This window comes from Macaca mulatta, chromosome 1 (assembly GCF_049350105.2).
Source record: "Macaca mulatta isolate MMU2019108-1 chromosome 1, T2T-MMU8v2.0, whole genome shotgun sequence".
NCBI classification, from domain to species: Eukaryota; Metazoa; Chordata; class Mammalia; order Primates; family Cercopithecidae; genus Macaca; species Macaca mulatta.
In genome coordinates this window covers 64,530,725-64,551,781 of record NC_133406.1, presented here as the reverse complement: position 1 = coordinate 64,551,781, position 21,057 = coordinate 64,530,725, and the positions used below count along the sequence as shown (strand labels likewise).

Here is a 21,057-nt window from a genome sequence, read left to right as displayed (position 1 = left end):
ACCCCAACTTCCTGGCACTTCAAGTTCTCTCAGCAGCGATAGAGAAAGCCCATGGATGTAACTGCATTACCGAAGGCAAGACCCTCAATGTGTAGACTCTCTGCGGTGCTGGTTTTAAAAAGGCAAACTCTCAAGCCCCACAAAAAGACGTTTTGAAGATCAGAGTGAGGACAGGATCCACCTTTTGAGCAAGCAGGACTAGGGAATTCTGAGTAAGGCTAGTATTTGAACTTTACCCATTTGGGACTGAACCTCAAAGGAAAAAAGGGATCTGGAGAAGGAAATGACATCCCCTCTGCCCTTCCAGGGCCACTGCTGCATCTGTTCTTGAGATATTGGCCAGGCCCCTTATTTTTCTGACATTCCCCTTGCTTTCCTGTCCCCTCATCTTCCTTAACAGGCCTTCTTATCTGCCAGAAGATTGGTCTTTCTTTAAGGCTAGCAGTTAGCCTTGCTTGGGGATCCAATTCTATACATGTGGGCATAGAGGACAGAGCAAGAAGACAGGGCAAGTGGGCAGAACTGTACAGGGAAGGGAGGGACAGTGTTGGAAGTGAAGCCCAGGCTTGGAACTTGCCCATGGCAAAAAAAAAAAAAGGAAAATTTATACCTCCAATATGTCACCAGGGATTCAAATTAAGTTATGACTCACAACTTACCCATGAAGCTCTTTCCCAATTAGTCTGGGTTGTGTCATCAAACTACCTGAATTTAAGTCATGGCTCCATCACTTATTGGCTGCGTGATCTTGGGAAAATTATTGAACTCTCTGACATTTAGTTTCCTTATCTGTAAAATAAGGGTAATCACTTGATAAAGGTGCTGTTCGTTTTGATGAGGTGATATATAAAAATGCTTAGTCCAGGTTTTGGCACATGGAAGGCAGAAAAAAAAAACACCCTAGATATTATGAATAATATAATTCTGCCATGTACACCTTTCCACACTTAACCTCCTCTCACAACCTACTCACTTACTCTAGGCACCAGGCAACCTGAATTACTAAGTGTTCTCTAGGGCCCCAATAAGCCATGGGTTTTAGAGTCTAATGGAATGGTCTAATCCCATCTCCATCACCAACTCATGAGCTGTGTGACCTTCCTGGGCCTCTGTTCCCTTATCTACGGATCAGTGCCAATACATCAAGTTTCTGCAAAGGCCTGGTGCATTCACTGATGCGCACAAGGAGCCCAGGACAGTGCTCAGAGCACCCTGTGCTACAGCCTCCCCTTCCCCTCCTTCCTTGCAGGCTCCCATGTTTGTCCGTGCCTTTCCACGGCAGTGCCTTTGTTCAAACTGTTTCTTCCACCAGGAATGTCCCTTCCCTTTTTCTGCTCATTGGAGTTCTTCCCAAAGCTACCTTCATCCTACCTCAACCCCAACAGTCAAGATACCCAGATAATCACCCTTCACTGACAAATAGAGTATGTACTAAGAGTCTGTGATGTGTCAGGCACTGTTGCTTATGACCAGGGATACAGAGATAATTAAGATGTAGTCCCCAAGAAATTCAGTCTACTTAACATAAGAACATAAGAACGATATGAACATAAGAACAAATAACTGTCCTCCAAGGAAGTGGGGGTAATAACAGAAGTGAATCAAAAGTGCAGGGACAGCACAGAAGAGGGAGCTCTTGGGTCTGACTCAGGTGGGATGGAGAAGCCTTTATAGAGACACAGACTTTTGACTGGAAGGATGAGTGATGTTGGACAGGCAGAGAAGGAGGAGTAGTAGTTTGTCTAAGACTGACCCAGAGCAGTAGAGGTCCGAGATAGGCAGGTGGGCCAACAGTGCTGGAGGCTGACCAGGAATGGGGAGGGCACAGAGACAGAGCTGTAAAGAGAAGAGGACCAGGTGCCAATGGCCTTGAGCCTGGCCAGGGAAAGGTCCAGGAAGTTGCCTCCATTCCACCCCTGCCTAGGCACATGGGGACAGTGGAGAGTAGATCTGTCATCTGTGAGGAACATTCCAGAGCAGGAGCAGTCCATGGAAATCCTTCATCTCTAGTCCCCCTCATATCATTGGCTAGAAGGCCATGGGCTACAGGCTTGTAATTCAAAGGACACAGGGGTGTAGAGGCAGACCCTTTTTTTTTTTTTTTTTTTTTGCTACAAATGGACAACTTTCTTTGATTTCTTAAATTCAATTGCAAAATTTAGAAAATCCCACTCCACTAAGGAGAGAGTGAAAGTTAGAAGATCCAGTGCTTTCTGAGGAAGGTTGCAATATGGGAGTGACAAATTTCACCAGAATCTCACCATCCAGCCATCTCCCTCCATGAACCAGAGGTCAATGACCTCAGGCAGGAGTAATGTCTCATCCTAAGGCCTTCTGGAATATGTTTCTGGCCAGAGGTAGCTGGTCTTCAGGCTGTGCCTGGTCCTGATGCCCAGCCAACATCATTGCCTTCCAGACCCCAGGGCAACTGGCAGTGTCTACTTACCCACTGCCTCCCAGACTTAGCATACAAGGCCAGGAGGGGCTGGGGCCAATTTCCCCATTCTTTTCCCTGTATTTTTTGTGTTCCAGATATACTAAATGTCTCACCTTCCTCCAGACACAGCAGCTCTTTCACAATGCCTAAAATCTTTTTCCAGATAAATGATTTGATCTGGAAGGGCTTGATCACCATCATTCCTATCTCCTTTCCCCATCCCAGTTCCCTAAACACACATACACTCACATACTCAACTCTCACTCTTCCTGGCAAACTCCTATTCACCCTTCAAGTTCAGTCACGTGTCACCGTTCTTAGCAAAACCTCCCTTGACCACACCCTCCTCCTCCGGGTGGTAAATCACTCTCTCTTTGGGGTCTTACAGCACTTCTTCCCCAACCCTTAACTAATAATACTGTCATGTTGCACAGCAATATATCTGACCAGTCATCTGTGACTGTCCCCCAAATCCTACTACCTCTACCCTGCCCCCAGGGAGACAACTCCTCCAGGGCAGTGCTGGAGACTTACACATCTCTATCCTTGGCACCCAGCTGAAAGCCTAGTTTAGAGGAAACACTGTTGACTGATTGATGGTCTTCACCACTACACTGGAAGCTCAATGGGGTATGGACTTTGTCTTGTTCAGCGTTGTGTCCTCAGCAGTCTGGTATGTAGAAGGCACTCAATAAAAATTGGTTGAATTAATTGCATTTAATCAAGCCAGGACAATTCAGTGAAATGAAACACTTGCCCAAGTTGCTTAAGTTCCTGAAAATTGATTTATCTGAAAGTTATCAATGACTCTGGATAATTATTAAATATATCCTTTTTTGTACAAGCTGTGAAATATGTGAAGATAAACAAACTTGCTTATAGATAGGTGGGAGAGGGGATGAGATGTTTATAAAAATAATAGTAACACAAAATAGAAAGCAATACATGCCAAGAAGAGAAAGTGCTGTGGGGATTCAGGAGAGAGGGCACTTCTTCCATAGGATTGATCAGGAGTCTTCACAGAGGACAAGCCATTTAACTTGGGTCACCATTGATTATGTTTTCCACCCTGAACTCGGTCCACTGGCAGCCATGTGACCCTGGTCTCCTGGCTACAGCTGATTAGAAAGTGGACAACTGACCTAAGCTGAGCTGTTAGTCTCTGTCTCCCAGTAATTTGGTCTTGGGACTTTAGAGCACTAGTCAGTCTTGGCTGGTCCCTTGAATTAAAGACTGGTAGCCTCTAGAGCTGTGTAGTTGCAATCCTCTGCAAACTGCTAAGAGATGCAGAGAAAGCTGCCAAGGAAAACAGAAAGGAGTGACCATGTGGCCTCAGAGAGCGAGAAGCTGAGTCCTGGATTTCTGATGACTTCTACTCCTGGTTCCAATCCCTTTGTGTCCTGCAGCAGCTTCCATCCCATGGATATTCCGAGACACCCCAGGCTCGTTACTATAAATTCCCCCTTTTTACTACAGCTCACTGGACTGTACCATTGCAGTTAGCAACCTTGGTGAAGACTCTTGTTGGTGTGAAGAAATGGGCCATGATCAGTATGGGAGCTGATAGGGAAGGGGTATGCAGATATGGTTTATTTGTCTTCCTTTCCACCCTACACTCCCTCACTCACCCTCAGCATCTCCAGTCTGGTGACCCCTCTATCTCCCCTAAACCTGGCCAGCAGTCTGTCAATAAGGAACCTTATGACAGACAAAGGCAGTCCTGTCGGTTCATAGGTGTCTGGAAGCCCAGTCTTCCAGATCCTTGAAATAAATTGGATATCTGTAGTCCCAAAGAATGGCTCCACATCCATGGTCCCTATAGCAGAAGTTACTCACCCCATGGAACAGAGCCCCAAAGCACTGGCACACACACGGATATATGTGTGCACACATGTGAGTGGTAAGGAAGATGCAGATCTGTGTGGAAACGCTCCCTTAGTGCACATTCTTGGACTCCTGTGAGTGTGTGCAAGCACTGCTCTATGGAGAAAATCATAGAGAGTCATCATTACAAAAAGGTGCACTCAGCTCCCTCCTTCTGGTGGCTTTGAGGTCGGCAAAAGTGCACACACGGCAACCTCTTTACAAAAATTCAACCCAGCTACTCTGAACCGAATCACACCCTCAATCAAGGCTTGTACTGTGTGGGAGAGCTCCAGGAGGACAGTGGTGTTTCTCAGGGCGTTGTGGGACTCTGACATTTGGTAAATCGGATCGGGGAAGAGGGTGGCCAGATTTTATGAGGCCCAGAGGCATACATAATGGGAGGGAGAACTGTCTTTTAAGGAAAAAAATGTATATATAATTACTTTGGCTGTGGAAAGGACCAATGCAAGTAAGAGACCCTGAAGCTTTTATTAGTGTCACAGGAAATCAACTTGGGGGTGGGAAGGTGGGAGTTTAAAATTAAACCCCACTTTCCTTTGCTCTGTGCTTGTCATTTCTATACAAATTGAAGTCCGCAAGGACTGCAGTTCCACAACAGCACCACTTCCCTTGCAGAGGGGATGCCTAGGCTGGAGTGTGGGCTTGCACACGTCCCCTGCAGGCTAGCGAGGTCAAGATCGGACGGAACAGTGGGCCAGGTGAAGAATGTGAACTAGGCAGCTTGGAGAGAGAGAAATGAACCACTCCTCTGACACGGCAATTCCCAAACTTGATCTTGATCCTTTTATTTCTACATCTCACAGATCATCCCCGCTCTCTGGATCCCCAAGTCACACAACCCCTTCCTTTGGTGGGGGTCGGGAGGTGGGGCAGGTGGAGGCAGGAGGAAGATGTACCACTATTCTGTAGTACCGCCTCTAGGTCTGGGAGGCAATGAAACTAAGAATGGGAGCTTGGAACCAGGCTTCTTGGGTGTGGAGCCCAGCTCTGCCACTTCGCTGGATGACCTTGGGCAAGTTATTTCAGCATTCTCTCCGACTTTCAGTTTCCCCTCTGTAAAACTAAAATAAGGTTAGGCCCTATCTCATAGGGTTATGTGAAAATAATTCGGGGAAAATGTCTAACACAGTAGGGCTCACGAGGTTGACTCTTATGGGTCATAATTCACCAGCCAGCAGCTGTTGGATTTTAATGCTCTGGCCTCCCAACCTCGTGAGGATTGTGCCCTCTTGTTGGACAAGTCTCTTTCCTCAATCCTCTCTCTGAGGAACTCAAATAATTTCTAAGATATACTGCCTTGGAGCAGAAGACAAGGAACTTGGGGCAATTCTCCCCATTTTACAGCCAGGCAAAATAAGGCCCAGAGCTGTTAGGGGCGGGGACAGAGGCTCAGAGAAAAGTAAAGGCATGTCTACAAGTGGAGCTGAGGCCTCATGGCTCCTCGGTAGTATTCTCTGGACAGGGAAGGTGGTGGAATTGTCCCGTGGAACACCACCACTCTGCCTGGTACTCTGTTAATGAGGAGGGGTCGTTGGGCACAGTGGTTCACCTTGTAGTCCCAGTGACTCAGGAGGCTGAGGGGGGAGGATTGCTTGAGCCCAGGAGTTCGAGGCTGCAGTGCACTATCATTGCACCTGTGAATGACGAGCCATTGCACTCCATCCCAGGCAATATAGTGAGACCCCATCTCAGAGATAATTCAAAGGGGAAGTAGACAGCAAGAGGTCTGGGGAAAGTCATCTGACCCCACGACCTACAGCAGGTGTGCCCTGCTTCCTCCTTCAACTCCACCTCAGCACAACCAAACACAGAAGGTGCTGAACTCTCTGAGAAAGGACTGCCTGTCAGGAGGTCTGTGGCCTGTGAGTCACAGCTCTGCCACTAGCTAGCTCTGAAATCCACTTCTTCTGCCTGTAAAATCAGGGATTAGGCTGGATGACATGTAAGGTTTTTATCTTAAACCTCTTCAGAAATTGCTTCATCTCATAGCCACATGGAGAAAGAGCCAGAAGTCAATATCCGCGAATGTGGCACTTCCTGACAACCACGACACCTTCTCCAGACTCCCATCATGTCCCAGGGAGTCCTGATCCATGTGGGGACATAGCCTGAAATGGCCAGCTGCTGTCCTCCTTGGGCCATGGAACCTCTAGGGTTTATGAGTGATAAGAGTAGGTCTGAAGGAGGCAGCAGGAAACATCCTTGAGAAAAAAAAAAATCATGAAAATGATTTTTCCATTTAAAGGGCAATGTTTCAAATAATTTTTTTAAGACAAATGAACATAGACAACTGCCCATTCCCAATATACAAATTCCCAAACATTTTTCTTGTTTTCCAGGAAAAACAGTAAAGGGCTCAGGATAAGCTACAGTAGCAAAAATGGAGACATTTGCAAGAATACCTGAACTCTCCGAGGTGAGGAATGTGTAAATGGGTGACTGCAGGTCAATGTGGAAACCCTCTGGTGCCTCTGACGTCCATGTGTCTGCTTAGGAGGATGTATGTCATGACCTCCACCTCACCCCACCCTCTGCCATGAATTCCCTTCCTGCCTGAGAATTCTAGAATTCTACACCAGTTGAGCAAGAAAGTACAAAGGAGGACTGACTTGGCAAAATCCCATGGGGCCCTGGTGAAACGAACAGGTTTGGCAATGATTGTGTCACTGTGACCCCGGACAAGTGACTTAACTTGACCATGCAAAAATCAAGGATATTCACATCCTGTCCCGCAGCAAAGTCTCTACACTGCAGGGGGTGAGCCCTGACCCTTAGAGACTGACCCCAGCAAAGGAGTCAGGGAAGGTTCTTCTTCCTCCAAGTCTTACCCCAGCCTCAGCATGAGGAGGCTTTGTGATCTGGTTATCGGGCGATACTTCCCATTTACTGGGCTATGAACATCCCTGAGTCTGTAGCCCTGGGCTGGACAAAGGGTGAAAATCCAGATAAAGATTGCAAGACAGCCATTACCGTTGGGGCCTCCTAGAATGATGGAGGAAGCTGCCAGACTAATGAAAGTGATATAGAACACATTAAAATTCAGTCATGTGTCACTCAACAGTGGGGATATGTTCTAAGAGATGCCTTATTAGGTGATTTTGTCATTGTGCAAACATCATAGAGTGTATTTACACAAAACCAAGATAGTCCATACAGTATAGCCTATTGCTCCTAGGCTTCAAACTTGTACAGCATGATGCTGTACTGAATACTGCAGGCAACTGTAACATGATGGTAGGTTATTTGTGTATCCTAACATATCTAAACATAGAAAAGGTATAGTAAAATACAGCATCATAATCTTATGGGACCACCATCATACATGTGGTCCATTATTGACTGAAACACTATTACATGGTGTATGCCTGTAATCCTACAGGAACTCATGGGGGAAAAACAATGGCAAGTGAAAATTAACACAGCACAAGCCACCGGCCTAGAAAAGAATGGAGGATTGTGATGGCTAATTTATGGTCAACCTGACTGAATCACAGGATGTCCAGATGTCTGGTTAAGCATGATTTCTGGGTGTGCCTGTGAGAATGTTTCTGGAAGAGATTAGCATTTGAAGTTGTGGACCGAGTGAAGCAGATTGCCCTTCCCAGTGTGAGTGGGCATGGTCTGATCTACGAAGGGTTCCAGTAGAACAAAAAAAAGTGGGGGAAAGGAGAATTCCCCCTCTCTGTCTGATTGCTTGGACTTGGACTGAAGCATCCATCTTCTCCTGCCTGGGAACTTCTTCTAGTTCTTAGGCCTTCAGAACTGAACTAGAATCTAGCCCATGGGACTCTCCAACGGGCCTTTGAACTATACCATCAGCTTTCCTGGGTCTCCAACTGCAGATAGGTGATCATGGGGCTTCTCAGCCTCTATAATCACATGATTCATACCTTATACCTTATAATAAATCTCACACACACACATTTCTATTGGTTCTGTTTCTCTGGAAAATCCTCACACAAAAGTGAACTGAATTAATCAAAGAAGGCTTTTTCTTGGAGAAGGTGAGTTTTAAGGCTGTTAATAGAAGGAATAAAGAGAAGGGAGCCTTTGATTCAGACACAACTGATGGAACAAGAGTGGGCTATGGGGGATAACTTAAGGGCAGGCTCTGATCCAGGAGCAGGAAGGTATACAGCTATCCATGTGTAGAATGTAGAGGTTGTAAGAAGCTCATAGCAAATCACCCCCAAGGCTTGGGTCTGTCTGCCCATCCATAGAATGAGGAAGAAAGTAGACTAGCTAGTCTCTACAGCTCCTTCCAACTCCAGCATTCTACAGTTCACAATTCTAAAAGTGTGGGAAGGAGTCAAACGGTGAGTTGGCTTGGGTTGAGTAGAAAACAGGTGGTTAGTAGAAGGGGAGTAAGCCAGGCTCTTGAGGCATCCAATCTGAGAGTAATTTAAACATATATGCTTGGGCTGAGCAAACTCAAACCTCATCCCTGACCAAACACCATCCAGGACTAGTTCTTATAAAGCAGCCTCAGAGCCGAAGGCAACTTGTGTATATGACAGAATATACCCAGCTGGATGCAAAAAGACTGAAATGTTCAAGAAGGTGGGCTAGGTCTAGAAAAGTGCTGCAGCTTCAAGGTGACATGTCCGTCCCCTTTCACAACAGACCACTGTCCGCAGACTGTTGTCAGGCTGAACTGTACCAGCCTTGATGGCCAGGCATTACTCTACTTCCCAATTCTCCAGCTGGCCCTTGTGTCTGGATCTAGACTGGCCTCTATGCCTAAGCTTTTTGTGGAGAATGAAAGGCCCTGAGAGACACCTGGGCCAGAGCATAACAGCCAAGGTTGCTTTAGCTGGCATGGGGAGATGGAGGAAGGGTTTGGTGATCTGCTGGGCATGAAGCAGTTTTGGGACTCCACATCCTGCCCTGAAGGATGTACTCACTGACCCTTTTCCCTGAGATTCCAATATTTTCCATCCCACAGCACTTTTGCCAATTCACATGAGTGCCATGGGCAGAAATAGGTATGGAAAGTGGGGAGCATAGGAGGATTCCAGCTTAACAAAGCACTGGGCTTGGTACAGGTCATGAAACGTGGTCCAGGGAAATCCCCAAACAGAAGTGCCCCAGATGGTTTCCCCATTACTTTTGGTAACTTTCCATTGCCACACACCCACCCCTACCCACCTCCCAGGTCTCTTCTAAAGAACCTATTGCTCACCTTGTCACTTGTCAGGCATGAGAATCAAAAGAAGCAATGAGCCCAGTTCCTGAACTTGAGAAGCTAAAATCTATGTGAGAACATGAAACTTACACCCATTCTACAAGTAGGGAGGACCCAACAGGAGGAGCCGGGGCCACCCGTAGTATAAGAGCTCAGAGAGGGGGTGTCGATGTGAGCTGGAACAGTGGGAAGAGGCTTCACAAAGGAGGGATATGGGGTCATGGGAATCAGTGAATGTGTGGGAGGCAGGGCAGGAGTCATGGAATGGGTGACAGACATTGGAGTACAAGATGTGATGGACCATGCACAGAAATAGAGTGAAATAAACCACCACCTACTGAGTGCCTACTGTGTACCATGCCAGGCACTTTCCATCTGTTATTTCATTGTATCCTCCCAATAACAGCAGCAGTATCTTTATTTCCAAGTTACAGGTGGGGAAACTGAAAGGTTCATACGAATTTAGAGTTATTCTGGTGGCCGATGAGAAGTCTCTCCCAGTGACCAAACTGGGGAATAACTTGATGGTGATGGTGATGGAATGAGATTGGCCTGGCCATGGTGTCCAAAGTACTGGAGAACATTGCCCATCCACCACCTGAAGAGCCATGAACCAGGAGTCCCTAGATGTCTTTGGAACATTAAGTGGTGGTCTCTGACTTAGGAATCTGCCCTCTTGACCTAGGTGCACTAGCGCTAGCCTTAGCTCAGGCTTCCACCCACAATTCCCTGTCCCACTCTCCTTCCCCTGCTTCTCAGCCCCTGTTTCTTGTCAACAGGCACACTCCTCCCTAGCCCTTTGACCTGATGATGTCATTCATCACTACCAACTGTTAAGGAAGCCACTGAGGTGTTATCATAACAAGCACTCGAACTATGACTATGACTAATCGAGTGGTGTTAGAGATGCAGAAAGCATTAATAATTATTATAATTATTTTTTTCTGCGTTGTGTTTTTTCTGCTGTTTGAGGTTCCAGGCATGAGATGGAGGGTGAAAGGAAGGCCCAACCTTTCCGGAGTTGAGAGGATGTGCCATTTTGTTCAGCCTCCAAACCAGCCTTGCAGTGGGCAAGGGGATTGCCTGCTGCAGCCTCTTTGACTCTCCAAGCAGCACCTTGACAGAGGTCTGAGCGATGCAGAGTGAGTCAGGCCGGCTGGGGGAATCGGAGGCATTCGACCAGAGTGCGACTGTCAGGCCACACAGTTGGGGAGTCCCTCAAGGGAACCAGGGACCCATGCTGACCAAATCCGGCCTGTAGGAAAGCCCTGTCTTGCTACATGACTCCTGATTCATGGCTTTCCCCTCCTGGGGCCCAGCTCACATGCTGCCCCTAAAGCAGCCATCACCAGCTGCCTTACGTTATTTTTAAAACTATTACCCCCAAAATCCTCAGAGAACCAACTCCCTGAGATGAAGAGACTGAAATGTCAGAAGCTATAAAAGTCATTGGCAGAAGGCCCCATTGGGATTTAGCTCCAGGTATAAACCTCTGAGGACGGGGCTGACCAACCCAGATGATTATCAGCGGCTTGCGTGGGTGTCCCACAAGCGCATTCATGCACTCAGATGTAAATCCTTCTAACTCTAATGGATTCTGAAAACCCTTCATTCCACTGTCATTAAAACGCAAACCATTCCTGGGGCAAGGGAACTAACATTTATTGTGGTACCTTTGTGCCAGGTACCACGAAGTACTTCATTTCAGCTAATAATATGCCAATTAGTTCCCCATAGCTTTGTTAAGGGACAACAGAGTGTGGCCTCTGCAGCCACACTGCCCAGGGTTCAAATCCTGGTTTTGACACTTACCAGCTGTGTGGGCTTGGATTGGTCACATCACCTCTCTGAACTCAGTTTCCTCACCTGTAAGATGGGCTTAAGAGAGATACATACATCTAGCCAGGCATACTGGCTCACACCTGTAATCCCAGCACTTTAGGAGGCCGAGGTCAGGAAATCGAGTCCATCCTGGCCAACATGGTGAAACCCGTCTCTACTAAAAATACAAAAATTAGCTGGGCATGATGGCATGAACCTCTAATCCCAGCTACTCTGGAGACTAAGGCATGAGAATCACTTGAACCCAGGAAGCAGAGTTTGCAGTGAGCCGAGATCACCCCATTCCACTCCAGCAAGTGCAACAGAGCAAGACTCCATCTCAAACAAAAAAAAAGGGGGCTGGGGGATTGTGAAATTGTGAATGTGCTAAACCACAAAGGGTCAATCAGAGCATCATGTTTTTGTCATTACCCAATTTTTTCTAGGGTGGCCCTGTCAGGGAGCATCCATCACTGCTCATAAATATAGCCTTTAATGGAGGGGTGGAGTGGTGGAGGGGTGTGAGGCCATGCCAGGTTGGGAAAGGGAAGAAAAAGATGGTTAAGGAATTTAGGTCTGCCCCTGACTCAGGAACACTCAGCAATGTTCACTCAGGAAGTGGGTGGGCAGTTGGTTTGCTTGTATACTATTTCCAGGGTAGACTTTTATTCTGTTCCCCAGGCTTTCTTAGAATCTTGGAACCAAGAGAAGGCATCTCAGACTCAGCCCTCAGAAGCCACAAATATTACCAGGTTGGGGCAATTCCAGAGAAATGGGCATCTGCCCGTGAGTGGCATTGCTCATCTTAAATGTTGGGAAAGGCAGATGAGATGATAAATCCGACCAGCCTGGGAAGACCCAGGACCTCCCTACCCCCACTCAAATGCACACACACGCACACACGCACAGGGCCAAGGATGTGCCAATTTAGACACCCTGTCTGGGATATTATCAGTGAAAACTACAAATCTTTTTCTGGGAGGGTGAAAGGTGCAGTTACAACCTATTTTTAAAAATGTTCAGTTGGCCAGTTACCTTTAAGAAAATGGGGCTTTTACAGGGGGAGGAGAAAGGAGACTCTGGTGAGGGTGAAGTTCTTGGTGAAGGAAACCACACTGAGGCTTTGAAAGCCAAAGCACTAGTGAGAGGGCACTGGGGCTGGGCATGGGGCACAGGAAGCTTTGGGACTGAGCATAGTGTGCAGAGAGCCAAAGTCAAAACCTAGGGACCAGTCACGGTGGCTCACGCCTGTAATCCCAGCACTTTGGGAGGCCAAGGTGGGCAGATCACTTGAGGCCAAGAGTTCGAGACCAGCCAACATGGTGAAACCCTGTCTCTACTCAAAATACAGAAATTAGCCAGGCATGGTGGCGGGCGCCTGTGATCCTAGCTGCTAGGGAGGCTGAGGCAGAAGAATCACTTGAACCCAGGAGGTGGAGGTTGCGGTGAGCCGAGATCATGCCATTGTACTTCAGCCTGGGCAACAAGACTGAAATTCCATCTTAAAAAAAAAAAACCTAAGGACCTCCTGGTCACACCCAGCAGCAGAGCTGCAGGGAATTTGCCCAGCTCCATCCTGATAATGAACCAATCACTTTCCAATTAGTCCTCTCTGTCTAACTCTACAGCTGTCCCTTGAAACAATCTCTTTCTTACCAAGAAGGAAAAGGAAAAGGTCACTCTGGCATTCTGATTGGTATCTGTTCATGGGTGGATATGACATACACGGTCCATCTTCCTATCTTGATCAGCAAATGAGGTGGTAAAACTGACCAGACCCGGGAAAGCCCCTCTACCTAGAAATGCCTTACACACACAGGCACCGCACAATAGAGAATAACTTAGCAAAAAGGAATGAGGAAAGATATCAAAGGTCATCTACCATGTCATCCTCAACTTTCTGGAATCTGAGCTAAGAGAAACCCCTATAGAATCAAGGCTCTTGCCTCCGTCCTGCCTGCACTGCCTTTGGTTGAGGCACGTGCTAAGCAGATTCTGGAGATGGTGAAAACCCTAACAACTTTCCAGCACCTCTAACTGCTTCTGCCACAGCTAATCTGGTCCTGTGGCAGTCAGGGGCAATGGGGGAAGGGGATGAGGTGTCAGAGGCCCGGACAAGTTCGTAAACCCCCAGACACCTGTCAGAGCCTTAAACTTGCGTCAGAGTCTGTCTCCACCAAAAGGAAAGAAACCAAGAGTGCCACAACCAAATCACAGTAGCCGGAGTGGAAAATGTAGCTCTGACACAGGCCGTTGGCTCTGGGGAAAATTCTGCCGATGAACCATATTGAGACTCAATGTTGTTTATCTTCTATAGTTGCCGAGCTTGGGTTTTTACATTTTACATTTTTTCCCTCTTTTTCTACCTGGGAGGTGCTGGGTATTTTCCTTCCCCCGCAGTAGAGGGGGAAGGAGGCCACAATCAGAGACAGAAACAGAACATGCCATGGGGCTCAGTTTTTTTTCTGGGATACTGAAAGGATGGCACAATGAGAGGACCATGCCCTGATGACATTTTTTAGCCTTTTAAAAATCACTGGAAGAACCACAATGAGATACCACCTTACCCCAGCCAGAACGGCCATTATTAAAAAGTCAAGAAACAATAGATGCCGGTGTGGATGTGGTGAAAAGGGAACACTTATACGCTACTGGTGAAATGTATATTAGTATAACCTTTATGGAAAACAGTATGGAGATTTCTTAAAAAACTTAAAGTGCGTTTACCACTTAGTCCTGCAATCCCACTACTGGGTATCTATTTAAAGGAAAAGAAGTCACTATATATATATCAAAAAGACAACTAACTGCAAATATATGTTTACTGCAGCACAATTCACAATTGCAAAGATATGGAACTAACCTAAGTGCCCACCAACCAATTAGTGAAAAAAGAATGAGATCACATCCTTTGCAGGGACATGGAAGGAGCTGGAGGCCATTATCCTTAGCAAACTGACACACTGAACAGGAAACCAACTACCACAGGTTCTCACTTGTAAGTCAGAGCTAAATGATGAGAACACATGGACACATAGAGGAGAACAACACACACCGGGCCTATCGGAGGGTGGGAGGAGGGAAAGGATCAGGAAAAATAACCAATGGGTACTAGGCTTAATACCCATTAGTTATTAGTAAGACAACAAACCCCCATGACACAAGGTTACCTATATAACAAACCTACGCATGTACCCTGAGCTTAAAAGTCAAAAAAACTACTGAAACATAAAAAAAGAAAATATGGTATATATACACCATGGAATACCACTCAACCATAAAAAAGTATAAAATAATGTCTTTTGCAGCAACTTGGATGGAACTGGAGGCCATTATTCTAGGTGATATAACTCAGGAATCAAAAACCAAATACCCATGTTCTCACTTACAAGTGGGAGCTAAGCTATGGGTTCGCAAAGGCATATGGGGTGGTATAATGGTCATTGGATCCTCAGAAGGGCAGGGGATAAGGGTTTTAAAATTACCTGTTGGATACAATGTTTAGCAGTTTCCAAAAAGGGAACTTCAATGAGAAGGTTTCATAGTGTCTAATGACCCTAATGGTCAGAGCATCTTCTTCAGTTCAACAAAGATCTTTTGTACTGTACTATAAGCCCAGAGCAACCTTCTTGGAATGCCAGGACTTCAGATCATCAAATCACTTTCCAGTCAGTCCTCTCTATCTAACCCTACAGTTGTCCCTTGAAACAATCTCTTTCTTTCCAAGGAGGAAAAGGAAAAGGTCACTCTGACATTCTGATTGGTATCTGATTATTCGTGGATACGACGTACACGGTCCATCTTTTACATCTTGATCAGCAGATGAGATGGTAAAACTGACCAGACTCAGGAAAGCTCCTCTGCCTGGAAATGCCTTACACACACAGGCACCGCACAACAGAGAATAACTTAGCAAAAAGGAATGAAGAAAGATATCAAAGGTCATCTATCGTATCATCCTCAACTTTGTGGAATCTGGGCTAAGAGAAACCCCTATGGAATCAAGGCTCTTGCCTCCATCCTGCCTGCACTGCCTTAGGTTGAGGCATGTGCTAAGCAGATTCTGGAGATAGTAAAAACCCTAACAACTTTCCAGCACCTCTAACTGCTTCTGCCTCAGCTAATCTGGTCCTGGGGCAGTGGGGGGCAATGAGGGAAGGGGATGAGGTGTCAGAGGCCTGGACTAGGTGCACTAAAATCCTAGACTTCACCACTGTACAGTTCATCCAGGTAACCAAAAATCACTTGTACCTCTAAAGCTGTTGAGACCAAAAAAAAAAAAAATTTAATTATTGGAGTCACATTATTTGTCTCTGCATGGAGATATGGGTAAAAGAATGAACTGATTATCAGGAGACTTGAGCCTTATTTTATGCTACTGTAAAATAGAATTAATGATTGGATCAAATCTTTAGATTGTTGTAAAACTTAAAATGAAACAATATGAAGTATCTTATACATAGTAAGACATCAAAGAGCGATAGGGGAGACCAACTAAGACAGGTAGTAGTTTGCCATTGGCCTCGCCTGGAGTCTAGGGCTTGGGTCAGCACATGTCTCAGTCTATAGCATATGGTGGGCACACAGTATACAGTATCAGATAACTGGCATCAGTTAGTCATAGAACAGCTGCAAAGAGTCACACGCGCACACACACATGTGAGCACACTCACATAACAGATAAGATTGCTCAAGCCACCTCCGGGATCGTGAAGATGAATAAGAGGTCTGCAGACCAGTGTGTTTCCCCAACTATGTCACAAGGAAGGAAGGTCCACAGGGTCCCCAGGAACCCTGGGCAGAGGGGGATTTTAGAAGGAAGCTTGCTGAAAAACACGGATTCCCATGGCTATGAATGTGGCTGGTGGAAAGGAAAGCAAGACCTGACGGGCTGCACCACATGGTGCAGTGGAAAGGATAACACAGCTCAGGAAAAGATTGTGTGGCTTGGTGGTTTGTGGCATGGCTGGGGAGGAGAAACTCCTGGATCCTAGTCCTACCACTGGTTCTAAGAAAAGCCACCAGAGCCTCCCTTCTTGAGTCAAGGACAAGACCACAGAGGGGCTCTTTCATGCATTTAGCTATTTTGTGGCTTTTAAGTATTTTAACCTATTGACACATCTCTTTGATCCTCTGTAAAGCAGGAGAAAGAACTGAGGAGTCTCTCCATTTCACAGAGACAGAAATCGAGACTCATTGAAGGTGGAAGACAGCTTCACAGTCACACAGAAGAAAGACCAAAACCCAGGCCTCCTTTTCCCGGACCTAGGTCTTTACCATTTGAGAATAGTAAACCTGTGCCTTAGCCAAAATGAGAAAAATATACACACCAAGCTAGACTGTGTCTCCTCTCTATCTCTGGCATATATAAAACATGGATCCAGGCCACAGGGATGAAATACACACAATACATCCACACATATGCATATGTGCACACATGCATCCATGCAGGCAAAGACATTTCACAACTCTAAGGCAGGGTACACAAAATACTGCCAAGGATGGTCATAAGCACTGGAGGATTTTTTTTTTAAATGAAATCTCAGTGGAGTCAGGTTGTTAAAGGAAGGCTCATGGAAGAGGTAGTGCTGAATTTAAAGAATTCTGTTGGGAAAAAGGAGGGTGGTCATTGCAGGCCAGTGAAGCCATGCGTGGAAGTAAGGAGGCAGGAGAGTACAGGGCATATTCTGACAATAGTGAGAGCCCCCTTGTTTTGGTCAGAGATCTTGTGCAGAGAACCTGTGGGAAGGAAAGTTGTGAAGGCATTTGGGAGTGCAAATGTCAAGCTAGGTTGGGCTGTGTTCTGAAAGCCCTGGGCTGCCACTGATGGTTTGTGAGAGTGGAGTTTTGCTGATAAAATGAGTGCTTTGAAAAGTGAACCTGTCTTGGTGGTTTGAAAAAACTAAGACTTTAAGAATGCATTCTGTTCTCCCATGGCTTGGGGGCTGGAGAACAGAATTTAACATGTTAACTTGGTTGTTCTCAGAAGGTTGATGGCAGTAACTACAGCTGAATGAACCTCCACGTGACCTTTAGCTCAGCTAGGGTGGGAAGTACTGGGGAGAAGGGTGGGGTCAATGTGAAGAGCTCAGAATCCCTCCCTCACACCATTTCCACAGGACCACACCCTGGTTACAGTGGCCCTAGAAGCCTCAACCCCAATTTTCCTACCACTGCAGACTATAGAGAAGCAAGTTCTGGTTCAATGTGGCCTGCTGCAACTCAGTCTCTCCTCCTCCCCTCCCGTTTACTCTAAAGCCCTCTGATTTTACCTGAAATGAAACAGAAGGCCCCAGCTATGGTCACAGTGACCAGAAGCTCCTGTGTCCCACTCCACCAAGGACCTTGCCTTTTAGTCCCCAGCCAACCCTCACTCACACAGAAAGCACTGTGGGGACATTAACTCTCCCTCCACTTGCACCAGTCTTTGGATGTTCAAAGTCATTTCAGGAAGCCCAGAAGAGAAAGAGAAATTGTGGTGGTATCAACAGTCATAGCTGTCCTGATACTACTGGCCGTAGTAGCTGTAGTAGTCTCAGTATAGTTACAGTTATTGTAGAGCAAGCAACGGTTTGTCAGGTAAAAGTCACTGAGTGCTTGCTATGTGCCGTGCACTATGACAAGCATTTATCCCATTTTTTTCTCATAGCCAAGAGGTAAGTATCATTATGTTTTCCATTTTACAGATATGATAGGGTATCCTTGGTGAAGATGTATATGGGATTCTGGATTCCAATGGCAGAGCTTTGGTGAGACCAGCTTGCTCATGACACCCTCTAAGGATGTCCTATATCCCTCCCCTTTCCCTTCCCCACCCCAAGTCCCCGTCACCACCTCTCCCGAACACACAGTTTATATCATGCAACCCCTTTGACCAGATATATGTTTATACACTTTGGTGCAGGTAGCTTTCCAATTTTGCACAGATGTCTGTAAGTCACTTTTTTGGAACTTGGAGCAACATCTTTGTAGAAACTCTACTTATAAATGTTGATTCATTCCCAGTCTGCAAAGCAATTGGGTTACACTATAAATAGCATCAAACCTGAATGCCTGGGATTCTTGGGAGCTAGGGGTCTATGAGATTTACAAAGGACAGCTTCTTTCTCCTACTGGACATATCAACAGCCTCAGGCAACATCTGAAATAGTCAAGGTCGTCTTGGGTCAACTTCTGTCACACTCCACTCCCTCTCCCTAGCTGCCCTCTCTGGAGGTCCCTCTGAACTTTCCCCTCTGAGGGGCTGTAGGCCCTCTATTGAAATGCTAACCTTCTGCCCTGCTTAACCACCTGCTCCCAGAAGACCTACTCTCCTCCCGACCTGCCCCCGCTCACAAATCAGTCCCACAGGAGCTCCGCCTTTGGGATTAGAACCACCCAGGGATTTCAGCATCATTTTCATGGCTTCTTTCCCACTGCTGTATTTGACCTCCTGACTCTCTAGCAGTTGCTGGTGATTTCATAAAGGATTTCTCACAAGCAGGGTTAAGGAAGAGCCAATGGTTGCCACTCAAGTCCATAGAAAACAGGCACTTCTAAATTAGGGGTGGTATATGTATTCTATGGCATTATCCATATGTTTGTGTTCCATGGGTCTTCAGTCTACCTGAAGTCCATCTGCATGGACCCTCCTTCAAGGATCCAAGAATCTGCTGATCCAGAGCCTGCATGGCCTGAGTGTTCATCCACAGTGGTTTTCACAGGGGTCAGATATCCTGTTTCCAGCACTGGCCATTCCTCCCTACCTGCTTGCCTTTTCCCATGGGATGCAATGGAGGCACTGGGGGACTTTAAGACTTCAAAGCCCAGAGCAGCTGGCAACTCCTGGGACTGAGCCAGCACCCAGACTGGCCTCACTGTGCTCTGCCATGGGAATCCAGCATCCCATGGTCACCTCTCTCAAGGGAATTTATTATCTGAATCCTATGTCGGGAGTCAACTATGCCATGAACACTTCCTCCTTGGCATAGGCCTGCGTCGCGCAGGCATCAAAGCAACACAGACATTTTACTGCGTGGTGCAGATAATTGCTTAAGAATGCAAAGTTCTTTCTGAAAGAGATGTGAAGCGCTTTCTAGGGCTTTCCAGTAATCTTCTTTTCTCCCTGAAACAGTCAATGTGAGAAATCCACTTCCGGAAGGTGACCACCTCCCTTCCACGCCCCCGCCACCCCCAGGGCCATGCTCTTGAGGAAAAGGCAGCATCACGTCCTCCCCTACCAAGTGGAGGCTCTTCTGATTTCCACTGCTCTCAGCAGGCCTGACTCACAACGAAACTGCAACCTCAAAGTGCTGGGGGCCAGGATTGCGAGAAGGAAATACAGGTGAACACACGCAAAAGCTGCCGGAGGAAAAGGTTTTGTTTCTCTTACAGAATGGCACTTCCAGAGCTAGGCAGAAGCTATGAGCTAGAAGAGGCTGACAGGGCCTGGTCTTGTGCTGACCTGGTGGGTTTGGAAAGGAAGGAAAATGTGTATCAGAACCACTCATGTTCGCTCACTCCTGCCAAGGGGAACAGAAGGGGCAGGCTGGGAGGAGAGATAGGGGAATCACAAAATTCAAGGGCAGTAGCTTTGGAAATCTTCTTAGAAGAACAACTCTGGCAAGCTCTTGGCTTACTGATGCAGAAAGCAAGGCCAAGGGATGAAAAGGAACTTGTTTGGGATCTCACAGTAGAAGGTCCGGGGCTGGAAACTGGGTCTCATAAATGCCTGAGCCAGAGAGTCTTTCTACTATGAGACTGACTTCTCTGTCTCCCTGTAACATCCTCAGAATATTGGAGTTGAAACCTGTTCTGTTCCAAGTCTTCAGATACATGAAGAGACATACTTAGCTTTTAGCAGCTGAGTATTCCCAAGGAAAATCATCAGCCACTACACCTCGGATGGACTGACTACTTGCTGTATGTCAAGTATTCATCCAAGCATTGTGTACAGTCACTCATTCCGCCCTTGCAACACTATGACACTGCCAATTATCATCTCCAATTGTATATAGATAGTGTCCCACAGGGAAGCTCAGAAACTTCTCCAAGGTCACACAGATGGGAAAGGGCAGAGCTGGGTTGCAAATCCAGTCTGACTCTAGGGCCCGCACACTTAACCACCATGCTCTGCTGCAAAGACAAGCCCAAAGACAGAGCACATCTTGGGGTTTCCAGTAACAGAACACTTGGACCCAGGGTAGGGCTGGGGATTGAGCAAAGTGGGGAAGGCATTTCCAGCCTTTGCTGTCAGAGGTATATAAGGTCTACCACATAAGAGAGGCTCAAGTGCACAACCCTTAGCCACTTTTGTGAAACCAACTGACTACCTGATACCAATTTATATCCAACCCACTGCTTGAGGCACCTGAATTCAAGGTTCTTGCTGGGAACAGTCTCAGATCACCCAAAAGCCAAACAGTACAAAAGGTACAAACAGATTATCCTTAATTACTTGAAAGAATAATACTGTTTAGAAAGTATTCATTGTATTTTAAGTAAGTATTTCAAGTATTTTAATCTTAAAAGGAATACTTTTTAAAATCAACAAAAGAGGATCAGAACCTTGCTGGGTCTCCATAAACTATTTTGAACTGTATCTGAAGGTTGAGACAACTGAGGGCCTCTGGAGCTCTTAGTCCAGCGCCAGGGGAAAAAGAGATTTTTCCCCCTTGTTCTATAGATGGTCTCCCACAGTCAGGTGGGCAACCAGGGATTGAGCTTTAATCTGACCACACAATGTCTG

General features: G+C 46.5%; 1 protein-coding gene across 1 annotated transcript in view; it reads right to left on the bottom strand.

Moving 5' to 3' along the window:
* The window catches only part of IL19 (interleukin 19), a 77,597-nt gene that overhangs the window by 44,522 nt on the left and 12,018 nt on the right, over window positions 1-21,057 (bottom strand). The window contains exon 2 of the mRNA XM_028852639.2: window positions 4,274-4,417. The gene's annotated coding sequence lies outside the window, so the exon portion shown is untranslated. The remainder of the gene's footprint in view (window positions 1-4,273; window positions 4,418-21,057) is intronic.